Genomic DNA, 14,159 nt, shown 5'->3' with positions numbered 1-14,159 from the left:
ACCCTTGTCTGGGCCACGCACACACTGCCAGGCTTGTGGCACTGCTTTGACGGGATCTTGCCAAGAGCGATCGGAGGGGATGGATCTGCTTCGCTGTGGCCTCTTGTCTGTGCCGGGCTGCGGAGAGTCTGTTCTGCCAGTTTTCGGGCTGCTTTCTGGGTTATTTATGCCGACGTGGGTGCTCTCTAGGCGGCCACGCGACAAGAGGTCAGCCCAGTGTCCCAGGGCTGTTTTTAAAAATACAGATTCCTCAGCCCCATCCTGAGTCTATAGCACTAGAATGTGGGATCTGGGTGTGGGGCCAGAGAATCTGTATTTTTACATGCTCCAGTGGAACTTCAGGTGAGGTCCAGCTGGGTTTGGGAACCACTAAAGAGCTCGGACTCTGGAGAGGCCATTTTTCCAATCCACATGCCATCTTACTGGCCATTGACTAAGGCACTTGGACCTCTTGACTCTCAGTTTTTTCATCTGTAAAATGGGGATAAAATGATAGTACCTCCATCCTTGGGTTGTTGAAGGACTCTGACATCCACAGGCCAAGTGCTCACTAAGTAATGAAGCATGGCTATTCTTGAGAAGAGCCCATCTGTGGTGTAGCCAAAGGAATGTTGAGCTTGGTATCTGAAGACTTGTGTTTGAGTCCTGACTGGGCCACTTGCTGGCAGTATGACCTTGGCCAAATCTTTTTTTTTCCCCCCCAGTTTTATTTATTTATTTATTTTTATTTTTTAAAGATTTTATTTATTTGACAGAGAGAGACACAGTGAGAGAGGGAAGACAAGCAGGGGGAGTGGGAGAGGGAGAAGCAGGCTTCCCGCTGAGCAGGGAGCCCAATGCGGGGTTTGATCCCAGGACCCTGGGACCATGACCTGAGCCGAAGGCAGACGCTTAACAACTGAGCCACCCAGGCGCCCCTCAATTTTATTTATTTTTTGACAGAGAGAGAGAGACAGTGAGAGAGGGAACACAAGCAGGGGGAGTGGTAGAGGGAGAAGCAAGCTTCCCGCTGAACAGGGAGCCCCATGTGGGGCTCCATCCCAGCGCCGTGGGATCATGACCCAAGCCGAAGGTAGACGCCCAATGACTGAGCCATCCAGGCGCCCCAACCTTGGCCAAATCTTTTGACCGCTGCCCCCCACCCCCAGGTCTCAACTTCCCTATCTATAAAATGGAAATACTCTTTGCTCCCCTCATAGGGTCTTTGAGGGGATCAAAAACTGCTCTGAGGATAGAAAATGCTTCAGGAAGTAAACCTCAGTGAACAGGGACTCAGCTGAGCCTGGGAACCTGGTGGAAAGCGGGCTTGCCTTGTCCTTGTGGTTCTGTGGAGGGCGGGCCGGGTGGGGGTGGGAAGAGGGAGCTGCTGAGTCCTTGGTGTTCCACGGTCCTGGTATGCCCTGGCACAGCTCCCGCACGTCTTGGTTTCTGAGAACTACCTCGTTCCTGGTCCTGGGGCAGGAAGAGTCCAAGATCCCATAAGCAATGAAATCCCGCACAATGTGCAGTAGTCAGAATGCTTTTATTATTTCAATGTCTTCCCTTTTATTAAAAGTTCTTTGAAGTCCTTTACTAGCATTTTCAGAAAACTTTTTAACGAAGTATAATATGCATACAAGAAATGCACAAATCATAAGTGTATGGCTCAATGAACTTCCCAGAAACTAACCAGCTCCCAGATGAAGAAACAGAGCCTTACCACCATTGCAAAAACCTCCTTTGTGCCCCTTCCAGTCACTAATACCCTCACAAGGGCAACTTTATCTTACTCTAATCCACAGATAAGTTTGCCTTGATATAGCTGAAGAGTACAGTATGTATTCTTTTGCATATGGCTGCTTCTGCTGCACACTATGTCAGTGGGATTCAGCTGCATTGTTGCTTGGAGCAATACTTCATTTCTGTTGCTGCTTAGTATTCCCTTAGATGAGCATCCTACATTCTGCTCTTGGTGGACCTTCAGGGTGTTTCTACTGTGGGGCTATTATAATAGCGCTTCTCTGAACATTCTGTGTGAGCCTTCGGTGAGTATGTGTGCACATTTCTGTTGTGTCTCCTAAGAGTGGGACTACTGGGTCATGAGGTGTATACGTATGTGGCTGGAAACCCTTTATTTTCCGGTTCAGTTCTATTTACTGCAAGTAGAACATGGTTCATGGGGCTGAGTGTCTATCCAGAAGATAGACAGACCTGACCACAGCAAGATAAACAGTCGCCTCCGGGGTCTGAGATGCTGATGCACGGAGAGATCTTCAGATTCAGAGACTCTCAAGTGAAAGTCGGACACGGGAATCAGACCTGTCACTTTCCCTTTCTGTCTGCTCTGCTAATTGACTCTAGAGTTAACCTTGTGTCTGCTTTGCCCGGGGGGCCAGTGTTCCCCCCACAGTAGTCAGCAGACCACCTACAGGGGACAGCGTGCACTTGAGCACGCCGCAGCCCTACTCAATCAGACAGAGATGAGGCTGTGATTTTTAACACACTGACATTTGAGAGCACTTCTTAGGACCTTGTGGTCTTTTCCTCCCTTCCCTACCCCTCTCCACTGGGACCTAGGAGAGGGCCAGGTGTGGGATATCCACTTTGAAAGGAGGCATGGTAGAACACAGGATTCTAAAGGAAGAGATGACCTTGTTCAGCAGATCCCAAACACCAGTCCCACCAAAATCACCCTGGGAACATGTTAAACATCTATTCCTGAGCCCCACCCCTAATGATTTTGTTTAGTAGATCTGGGGTGGGGCTGGCACCCCACCCCCTTAGGGAATTCCCAGTGGTGGGAACCACTGGTTCCGTTCAATGGCCAGCCCTGTCTGGGGAGAACACAGTGGGCCCAGTGGTTCTGTTCTGTGTCTGCCATGGAGGAGTGGAGCACAGAGTTACTGTGGGAAAAAGGAAATCGGTATGGACTGAGCTCAGGGGGCTTGAGTGTGGAACTACAGGCCTTGGTCCAGAGCCTACCGGCGAGGTTGGTTTACATCTCATTAGTATGCACCTTGCTGCTCATAATCATCACTAACCCTTTCCTGCCTCTAGCCCTGAGGTCAGGTTCAGCGAGCTGCACTGCACAGACAGGGGCCTCAGAGAGCGGAACTGCCTGTCGTGCCCCACTGCTAGAATGCTGCTCCCTGCCTGCCCAGGCCTGCCCACCTGCCAGCTTTGTCCCAGGCACTTCTGCTCAGAGGGGTTTGGACTCGCTGGACAGACAGCATGGCGAGGCTGGGCCCGGCCAGAGGGAATGGGATGGAGAGGGAGAGCCAGAGATAGAGCTTTTACTGAGAATCTGTGTTTGCGGGGCTGAGAGGACACACGGTTATATGATCCTTCCCCTCTCCCAAGTGCTATTTCCAACCCCCGAGCATGGAGAGGCAGGTGATCAGATCACACACAGGGGATCTGAATTTTAATCCTGCCTTGGCCACATGCTGGCTGTGTGCATTGGAAGTTAGGGAACCTCTCTCAGTCTCATTTACCTCATCTGCAAAATGAGGATAATTATAGGGTTGCTGTGAGTGAGTTTAAAAGCTATACTGCATGCCAAGGGCTTACTATGGGGCCTCTCCAATGTTCAATAAATGTCAGCTGTGGCCAGTGTTTGTACCTCTGTAAACATTTCATATTCCCCAAACCTCAGCATCCTCGGGGCATCATTCAACAATAGCTCAGTGGAGGGTCAGCTCCACTAAGGCAGGAGAGCAGGGACCAGTCCCAATTCTCAGATAAACAAGTAGAGGTCCCATAAAATGAGGGGGTTTTGCTCAGCTCCCACTGGGTCCCCTGTCTGGCCCTCTGATGGGTTACCGAGGACCCCTGACACCCAAGGAGTGGGCTTCATCATCACAGTGTCTGCAGGTGACGGCTCATGTTTGAGCCATTGTGAGGACTGTTTTAGGCACTTCATCTGAACTGAGCCTCACTATACCCTGATGATTATCTTCTCCAATTTATATGTGAAGAGACTGAAACTCAGTCAGTTTCAGTCGGTCAGCAACGGTCATAAACCCAGGCGGGACTCAAAAGCAGGCTGCCTTAGGCCCGAGCCTGAGCCGGTGGCCACCACGTTATGTGGTTCTGACAGTAGCCTCCCTGCCCCCGGGGTGCCTGTGTTAGAGTAGACCTGACTGCGAGTGACCATGGGTGGCCGATGGTATCGTGCACAAAGAACAACGAGAAGCTTCCATTCCAGCAGCTTCTCAGAGCCAGCTAAGAGGAACAGGGTCCACTTGACTGGTGGCTATGGGGCCTGCTAGCTCCTGGCAAGGCAGCTTGCTGTGTCCTGGATAGAGAGGGGAGCTGTCCTGAATGGCCTCATTATACAGATCGCATAGGATGGGGCCCGAGAGGCCGGCCCAGCATGCCAGTGTCAGAATGAAAAAGATCAGGAAATTCATGTTGTTGGGGTGCGTCCACAACATTCTCCACCTTCTGTCTTCACTGCCACCTCACACCCACCACCCTGCCCCCCTCAGCCTCTGAATGACATCACATCAAATAGCTCTCTGCACCCACTGCAGGGGAAAGGGTGACAGGAATAGAAATTATTCTTTTCTTTTCTTGTTTGAGAGAGAGAAAGAGAGAGAGAGAGAGTGTGCACATGAGCAGGGGGAGGGGCAGAGGCAGAGAGACAGAGAGAGTCGTAAGCGGCTCCACGCACAGTGCAGAGCCCGAAGCAGGGCTTGATCTCATGACCCCGAGATTATGACTTGAACCGAAACTAAGAGTTGGATGCTTAACTGACTGAGCCACCCAGGCGCCCAAGAATAGAAATTATTCTTATTATTTTGATGCCGTTCAAGCTGCTGCTTGTGCTTTGTTACAGATCAATGCACAAGAGAAGGGAAGTCACAAAGACCCGTGTGTGTGTGTGTGTGTGTGTGTGTGTGTGTGTGTGTGTGTGTGTGTAGAAGGGTGCTTTAGCAAGGAGCTCCGGGACATAGGCTGGGATCAGTACACATACAGAGAATAGTTTCCTCTTTCCACACGTACTTTTTGAACACCTAGTGTAATAGTAGTAACATTACTGGATTTTTACAATAGTAATAATTAATAATAGTAATAACATTAGCTACTTTCTGTGTGCCTGGCACTGTGCTGAATGCCGTCCATGCAGAAGCTCATTAAATCCTCCATGAGGTAAGAACTGCTATCTCCATGTCACAAATGGGGAAACTGAGGCTGAGACAGACAAAGCCATGCCCCTAGATGCAAGCAGAGGCAGGATGGAGGTCAGGTCTGACCTTGAGGCCTGGCTCCTTCCCCCTGCAATCTCTTCCTGGTTGGTGACTTTGTGGGTTCCCGAGGAGCCTGCAGCTTGGGAGAAAGGCTGGGTTGGGGGAGCAGCTTGGTCAGTGTGGAGAGCCCAGGACATGGAGACTGGGTTCTGGTTCTAGTTGTGCCACCGCCATCCTATGTGATTTAATACAATGCCTTCCCTTCCCTGGGCAGAGTTTTCCCATCTTTCTAAACAGATTAGACTCCCAGTTGTTTTTCACCTGTGCCCTCAGGAGGCCTGGGACTGTCACAGAGATGCCTAGGAGGGTGGAGGTGGCAACAAATGGGAGACAGGGCTCTGTACCCCCAATTCACATCTATCGCAGCACCAGCTCTGTTGAATCCACTTTACATAATGATAATGATGGTTTAACAGTAACAGCAGCTAGCATTTACTTTGACTGCTGGGTGCCAGGTACCGTGTTAAACATTTAATATGAACCATCTAGTCAAACCTTCCGAACAACTGTCTCAGGTGGGTTCATTTAGTATCTCTCTTTTAAAGATGAGGAAAAGCAGAGGCTCAGAGGGTTAGGTTAGTTACCCAAGGTCACTCGATTTGGAACTTGGTGTCTACATGTCTGAAAACTCACCCTTTTCAAAGGATTCCACTGGATCAGAGTGGCAGGAAGCACAGACAGGAAGCGCCCCACTAGACGAGGCTATGTAGCAGGGACATTCTGGCTTCTGCAAGATGTGCTACTCTCTGAAAGAGGCTCTCCAGTCCTCTGGGGGCGTCTATCCCATAACTTCAGAATACAACCTTCCTCCCTCCCAGAGAGCCACCCCAAACCCAGACCTTCAGGACAGCCCTTCTCCCCTCTCTTTACCCCTCTTCCCATATGGGACCTCCTAGTGCCTTTCCAGCCAGAAGGAGAAAACTGAGGGCTCCCACAGGCCTTCCCACAAGGCTGACTTCACACTTGCATCCCCATCTGTTCCAGGGCACAAATGTAGAACCTAGAGGACATGCTCTGTTCCCCTGCTTGTCTCTCAAGCTTCTGATGGATAAATATTCTCTGTTCTGCTGAGCTGGAGCTGGTTTTCATCTTACAAACTACTCTGGCCAGAGAGCCCCCCAAGAAACGGGGCACGACTCCTCCCCTCCTGTCTCTCCACCCTGAGCCCGCTGCTTCTGGGGTGCTTCTGGTTTAGGGAGTTTTCAGCTTCAAATGCAAAGCCCATGGATCCATATGGGATCCCAAAAGGAAGAGACCTTGCTCCCTCTGGGCCTCACTGAATGTCAGGGTCTGCAAACTAGAATGCCTATAGCCGTCGTCTCACGATGTGGAGAGAGATGTGGGCACGAATGGGTTTCTCTTCCATTAGAAAATGGACCTTGGTGATAAACAGTAGCTGAAAGACCCTCAGTGTCTGGGAAGCACTCTCAAGACTTTGGAGAGTGCTTGCTCCCCCTGGTCTATGTGCACAACCTCCTTGTTCCTGCCTTGGGGACTCTGAACTGCCTGTTCTCTTCTGCCTAAAACCCTTTCTCAAGAAGACTTTGTGTCCCTCGCCCTGCTCAAATGACACCTTGTTACCCTGATTTATCATCTCTTTCTTTCTGCTACTAGAAGAGAATCCCCACAAGAGCAGGGACCTCATCTGTTTTCTGTTCTGGAATGCCCTCACAAGGTAGGCCCTCAGTAAATAAGCACTGAATGAATAAATGAATGAATGAATGACTTTGGCAGAGGAGGCCCAATAACAAAACATTTTCTCATCCTTCCCCACTTTGTCCCTTTGTGTCCTCAAAATCCAGGTGCCTGGAAGTCCTTTGTTTCCATCACATATTCATCTCCCCAGGGTCCCATTAAGATATCCAAGGGTCCCAGGCAATATAGCTGCTTCATCCATGAAAAAATATTAGAAGTTATATCTTATGGTAATGTCGGTATAAAGATAAATATATTTTTCTATATGAAAATATTTTCTTCAACCTAAAAGTTTGTTTTCTTTCTTCTGAATTTAATAGAAATTAAAACATTTTCAGGGGTCCCTGAAAGTACCATGGGCCCTGGGTGTGCCCACTGTGCCTACCACATAGGGGGACCCTGCATCCTTCTCTGAATCCCAAGCATCCTTGGTTCCTGGTTTCTGTGCCTCGTTCTCTAGAGCTGAGTTGGCCAACACAGTAGCCAGTAGTCATATGTGGCTATTTAAATTTAAATTAAATAAAATCACAAACTCAGTTCCTCAGTTGTACCAGCCACATTTCAAGTCCTTGATAGCCACACATGGCTAGTGGCTCCCATATTGGACATCTGAGATATAGAACATTCCCACCATTGTAGAAAGTTCTTTTGGAGAGTGCTGTTCTAAATAACTGGCTCCAGCTACACCAGCCCTCTCTGAGTGTCTCTTCTTGGAATATGGATTCCAATTATTGGCTGGCACTTGAATCCACCACCTATTAGGTGGATGAACCTGGGCAGAGCCTTCAAATTATCTGAGCCTCAGTTTCTCATTTATAAAATGAGGGTCATAATAAGTTCATAATAATGGTGATGTTGGTACAATAATTAACTTGCACTGAGTGTATTCCAGTGCTGGCTATTTGTCATGCATTGACTCATTTAGCCTTCTCAGCAACTCCGTGAAATAGGTACCTAGACCATATCCCTTTTACTGGGACCAGAGAGGTGACATAACTGCCCAAGGTCACACAGCTGGTGAATGGTAGAGCTGGGATCTGAAGCCAGGTCTATCTGACTCCAGAGCCCACTTTCTTTCTTTTTTTCTTTTTTTTTCCTTCTTTAAAGATTTTTTGATTTATTTATTTGACAGAGACACAGCGAGAGAGGGAACACAAGCAGGGGGAGAGGGAGAGGGAGAAGCAGGCTTCCCATGTAGCAGGGAGCCCGATGCGGGGCTTGATCCCAGGACCCTGGGATCGTGACCCAAGCCGAAGGCAGACACTTAACGACTGAGCCACCCAGGCGCCCCAGAAAGCCCACTTTCTTGACTATCAATTCTACCCAGTGCTGCACCTCCTCCCTCAAAACCAAGTGAGATAATGCATGCAGATTTTTTTAAACTTAAGGATTACATATAGATATGACAGTATACGATTTGTCATCAACAATAATATCAGAATACTAATGATGAAGGGACCCCCCAGTCCCAGCTCCATTTCCCCCATGTCCTAGGTGAGGACTTCCTTTGTCAGTCATCTCTGCCTTCTAATTTTAGGCGTGGGCAGACCTGGCCTTTGACAGCTCTCTTGAGAGCCTCACAGTCCGCTGGCAGTTCAGGCTGCCATTTACCAAGCCATTATTGGTCCTAATAAGGTGTTCCTCTGCGTCTCTTCCTCCCTGCGTGCTCACCTATCGCATTATCTGTCTCCCCTGCAGCCCTGGGAAATAGGTAGGAGTACCTATTATCATCTGCAGTTTACAGACAGATAAAGTGAGGCTCAGAAGAGGTTCTATGGCCTTCCCAAGGTCACATGACCCATCAAGGGCTCAAGCCACTGGCTCCTTTTGTGCTTCTATCCAGTTCTTTGACTTGTTCTGTTACAGGAGGACCTGGCAGGGGCTGCCTACAAACTAGCTAGTGAGTCAAGGGCTCATCCAAGTTTCTGAGAAGTAAATCAAGCCTCTCTCCCCACAGGGAATTCCAGTTGGCTTAACCCAGTAGAGCTGCTGTTCAAGCCCAGTCCACACCAGAGTGGGAGTCTTGAATGGAAATATCTCCCTTTGATCTGACATAAGATCTCAGCATGTAGTTCTCTTCTGGTCCTGCTTCTTCTCAAAACTCTTCAGTGGCTCCCTACTACTAAGAGGAAAAATAACTTTAGTAGCTAAAGACTTCATGACTAGCAGGTACCTGGAATGTCAATATTCTTTCACTGATGATTTTAATTCCGGTTCAAAGGCACAATCCCTCCTATCCCTCCCCGCCTTTCAGCTGTTGTAACAAATAGAATATACTTAGGATTCTTGAGAGGTAGCAAGAGCCAGCCCTAACACTGATGCTTGGGGCAGACTCTGTGGAGGGGAGGGGAGTGGGATCAGAAAATACTTACCGAGGGCATCCAAATCCATGGTAAGTTTACATTTGGATTTTGGGGGGAGTGTGGACATTCTCCAATCCAGAAAAAATGAATCCAGGGACTCTTTCTTAAATGAAAGGCTCTCTAAACTTAAAATAATATCCCATCTCATTATTTCTTCCTACAGCCTAGGAAATCAAGAGCACCCAGGTTCAGGAAGTCTGGCTGCGTGTTTTCAGTTCAGCCACCACCTTTCTGGGTGGCCTTGGGGGTTCTGTGCAAATTTCAGGGCCCCCTATCTGCAAAGTGGGAGTAAAAGGGCAGATGTGCTTCCTAGGAGTATTAGGTGGGCTGCTAATGAACATCTGGGACATGCTTAGGAAAAGGGAAGGTGTTGGGCCATGAGGGAGAATGTCATCACTGGTCTGTGCCTGGGTACTTCTGGGAGTGACGGGGGTGGGGGGGCGGTGAATTCATTGCCAGAAACAAAGCCTGACAGTGTGAAGAAATCTAGTAAAAGCTTCTTTAGTGGGAGTTTGATTTGGCTTTGAATTCCTTCAAGTACATTTGGTTCCCCATGGAAGGAACAGAATTAGTCACAGACTTCTAGAACTAAAGACTAAAGTCACTGCACATGGGCATTACAAATATAGATCATAGTGCATTAGGATCCTAGCACATCCAACTATGTGCCTTAGGACTTTTTAATGACAGGACACAAGACGTTAGAGTAGCAGAGCTCCAGCCTGTCAGATCTGGAGGGGCTCCTAGAGGCCATCTATCCAGTTTTTCAAACCTACGCTTCCCAGTGGGGTGAGGGGCAAGCCTGTGGGCAGGGCCCTAGCCCTCCACCCCTGCTCCTAATAGTGTAACTCTGCTTTAATCTATTTACGATTTCATTAGGAAAAAAGAGATTCTGCCCCTGAAAGCAATAGAGGGGTTTAAAATCACGGATCTATTCCAGCCATTCACCCAACAGACAGCACATCATTTATAGAGGAGGAAAGAGGTTCACAGGGCTTAGGTGACTGACTTGACCAACGCCGCCAGGGAACAAGTGACTTTTGATCCAGGTCTCCCAAAAGCCAGGGTAGCTTGCTACAAGTACCATTGAGCAAGCATTGGCGAGTGTGCAAGCCTCATTCACAGCCAGAGGAAATCCATTCCCTGCCTTTGAGGGCTCTTTTAGGGTGTAGTAGAGACCACAGGGCTGCACAGGCCAAAGAATCATACCTGTATGAGTTGGAAGGGACTTTAGAGCTCTCCTCTTCTCCCCCAAGGGCAAGTATCCCCCTACAGTAGCACCATCCTTCACAGGTGGCCACCCAGACTCTGCCCGGGGCTCCTCAGTGATGGGGAGCTCTGTATTCTGAGATGACTCAGTCCAGAATTGCACTTGAGGTCACTAACCAAAGGAGTGAGGAAAGATCTTAGAGCATTTCTCCTCCCATTTGTGCTTAGACTTTTTATCAGTGACTTGGATAAAGACATGGATGTCACAACCACCAAGCTTCTGAATGTTGGAATCCAGATTCTGAGAAGTCGGAGCAGTGAGCTGAAGCACAGGGTCAAGTGCATCATGGTCTCATTTAAGCCCTACAGCACTGAGTTGGAGGAAATCAGCTCATGAAGAACAGATTTGGGATGGCATGATAATACATCTGAGCGTTTTCATTACCTACAAACTCAGCAGTCAGTATATGAGCTGGCTGCTAAAAGTAATAGTACTCAGTAATATTTATTGAAAACTGTGTCACCTACTATATTTAGCATTTACGTGCATTAACTGATTTCATTCTCAAAATGGTATTATGAAGGAGAGAAATGAAAATCTGCGACAGTAAGCCACTTGCCCAAGGTCACACAGCCAGAAACTGTGTGTTATGAACCACTTTTCTGCTGTCTCCCCATCTATGAGATGGGTCTGGGAGTTCCAAGGAGGCAGATTTGATTCAGACATATATCCTAAAAGGGTCCATTCATGAACCCTCACCCCTGCACTTGCTCACACCTGTGCACACACAAGCCCCATAGCTACCGACTTATTTGCTCATATCATATTCATCTGTCAAGCAGGCACATACCATTAATGTATCCATACAACTATTCAAAAATTGCCACCTAAGTATGTGTGTGCTCTCTTGCAAATGTGCACATTCATCCACATGCAGATTTTCTTCTGAGTCTGGGGAGCCAAGAACAGGAGGCCCCACCCCAGACAAGCACCTGCTCGCAGTTTACCAGAACAGCCTGTGGCTGGGCCAGCAAGCTTAGACTCGACCAGAGACCAGCAGCTTCCTGCTCTGCTGGGGCACAGGCTGGACCTTCTCCAGAGGGTTCAGTGGGCCCCACCCTTACCCCAACCTCAGGTTTTGATTCGGCCTTGGCTTTGCAAACTAATAATAACTAATATTTATTGAGTGCTTTTCTATGGGCCAGGAACTGTGTTAAGTACATTAATGGGCATGATCTTATTTATTTAGTCTTTATAAAACCCTAGGAAAGCAGTACTCTTAATAGCCCCATCTTACAGATGAGAAAACAGAGGTTTGAGGAGGTTAGCTTACCCAAGGTTATGTAGTTGGCAAGCAGTGGAGCTTGGATTTAACCCCAAAGAGTCGGATTCACAAGGAGCCACAGCTTCTCTTTCTGGCAGTGTGGTCTGGAGGAAAGAACCTGGCTCTGGTTCTTACCCTGTCACTTTGGGCAAGTCCCTTTCTTTCTTTTCTCTTTCTTTTTTTAAAAGATTTTATTTATTTATTTGTCAGAGAGAGAGGGAGCAAGCACAAGCAGGGGGGAGCAGCAGGCAGAGGGAGAGGGAGAAGCAGGCTCCCCGCTGAGCAGGGAGCCAGATGTGGGACTCGATCCCAGGACCCTGGGATCATGACCTGAGCTGAAGGCAGACGCTTAACCGACTGAGCCACCTGGGCATCCCGGGCAAGTCCCTTTCTTTTGGGGGGACTTCATATTCCAGCTTCAGAAAGGAAACGATAATCACTAAAGGATAATCACTAATTCAGTTTTCATTCTGTCATTGCTTTTCCTAAGTCCAGATCTTTCCAGTTTTCACCTATTGAGTAGGGTTATGTACTAGACACTGGGAATTCATGCATGAATAAGATACACAAAGCTCTTGTCTTCATGGAGCCCAGTGTCTAGTGTAGGAGACAGTCACTAAACAAATTAGCCAGAACATACTGGGTGGTGCTAAGTGCCATGGAGAAAATGGGGTGGTATGATAAAGAAGGGTGCTAGGAAGGAGGCTACATCAAACTGGGTGTTAGAATGTGACATCTGAGAGCTGAGCCAGGAAGAAGTATAACAAGAAGGAACCAGGGGCGCCTGGGTGGCTCAGTCGTTAAGCATCTGCCTTCGGCTCAGGTCATGATCCCAGGGTCCTGGGATCGAGCCCCACATCGGGCTCCCTGCTCAGCGGGAAGCCTGCATCTCCCTCTCCCACTCCCTCTGCTTGTGTTCCCTCTCTCGCTGTGTCTCTCTGTCAAATAAATAAAATCTTTAAAAAAAAAAAAAAAGAAGGAGCCAGCCATGTGAGAATCTTAAGGGAAAGAGCAAGTGCAAGGGCCCTGAGGCAGACTCTAGTTTGGCATGTTTGTGGAGGAAAAAGGAGGCCCATGTGGCTGCAGCTTGATGAACAATGGGGAGAGTGCTGGGAGGTATCATTAGAAAAGCAGGCAGGCATGTGGGCCCACATGGCCTTGTAGGCCATAATAAGGAGTTTAGATTTTAATCTGAATGCTATGGGAAGCCACTGGAAAATTTTAAGAAGGGAAGTGAGCTGAATTGATTTATGTTTTCACAAGATGTTTCTTTTTTAAAAAATATTTTATTTATTCATCTGAGAGAGAGAAAGAGAGAGAAAGCAAGCACAAGTGGGGGAGAGGGGCAGAGGGAGAAGCAGACTCTCCACTGAGCAGGCAGTCAGGACATGGGGCTCGATCCCAGGACCCTGGGATCGTGACCTGAGTCAAAGGCAGATGCTTAACTGACTGAGCCACCAGGCGCCCCTCACAAGGTGTTTCAAAATAATGGTTCCAGGTGCTGTGGGCTGGGAGGGCAGCCCAGGGAACCCAACATGCCTCTGCACCTTGCAAACCTGTTCACTTGCCCAGGCATAGTGCTAGGAAACAAATGTCCAGACACAGGCCCTTCCTCAGCAAACCACTCGCCTGGTCTGTGGATCTTACAGCTTGAACACAGCCCTGCTCACCAAGCCCTCATCCAAGGGTGCATTCTCTTTGCATCTTATCCCCTTCCAGGGAGACCTTGCCCCTGCTCCCTTCCCTGAGCTCATCTCTGCAAGACGCCTGTGCAGCGGCCGAGTGGTGTGTCTTGTTGGGGCCTGCCCTACACAGGTGCTGACCTGGTGAGCAGGAAGCTTTGTGCAAAGCAGGGCAGGCTGAGCAGGGAGGCTGTACGCACCCCAGGCTCACTGGGCTGCAGAGTGAGCAGACCTGGGACTAGGGTAAGAACTCATTTTTCCTTGGGGCTTCAACTTCCAATGCGATGCCACCCTGGGGGGTTGGGGTCCCCGTGACTCAGAGGTCCACCCCCTCTTGCAGGAGACTGTGTCAGGGATGGGGTGAGTGGAATGGAAGGAATATGGCTTTTGTCTGGGGTCAGCTCCATTGTGAGCTGCAGCAGTAAGTGAGGAGTAAGAGTAGAGGGCAGGAAGGATGGGGAATAGCCACCCCAAGTGTAGAATCTACCTCCATTCCTGCCCCCCTCTTCTCTGAGGTGCTGGGCCTGTGGTGCCACCAATAGGATTTCAAGAGAAGGATGGCAGTAGGGAGGCTGGAAGGATGGGGCATTTTCAAATTCTTTCCTGTCACAGGCTTGCAGATCCCAAGTTAGGCAGACTTTTCTACTCCCGCCT

This window comes from Leptonychotes weddellii, chromosome 7, assembly GCF_054177405.1.
Source record: "Leptonychotes weddellii isolate Sample4059 chromosome 7, ASM5417740v2, whole genome shotgun sequence".
Lineage (NCBI taxonomy): Eukaryota > Metazoa > Chordata > Mammalia > Carnivora > Phocidae > Leptonychotes > Leptonychotes weddellii.
Note: the sequence above shows the minus strand (reverse complement) of the source record.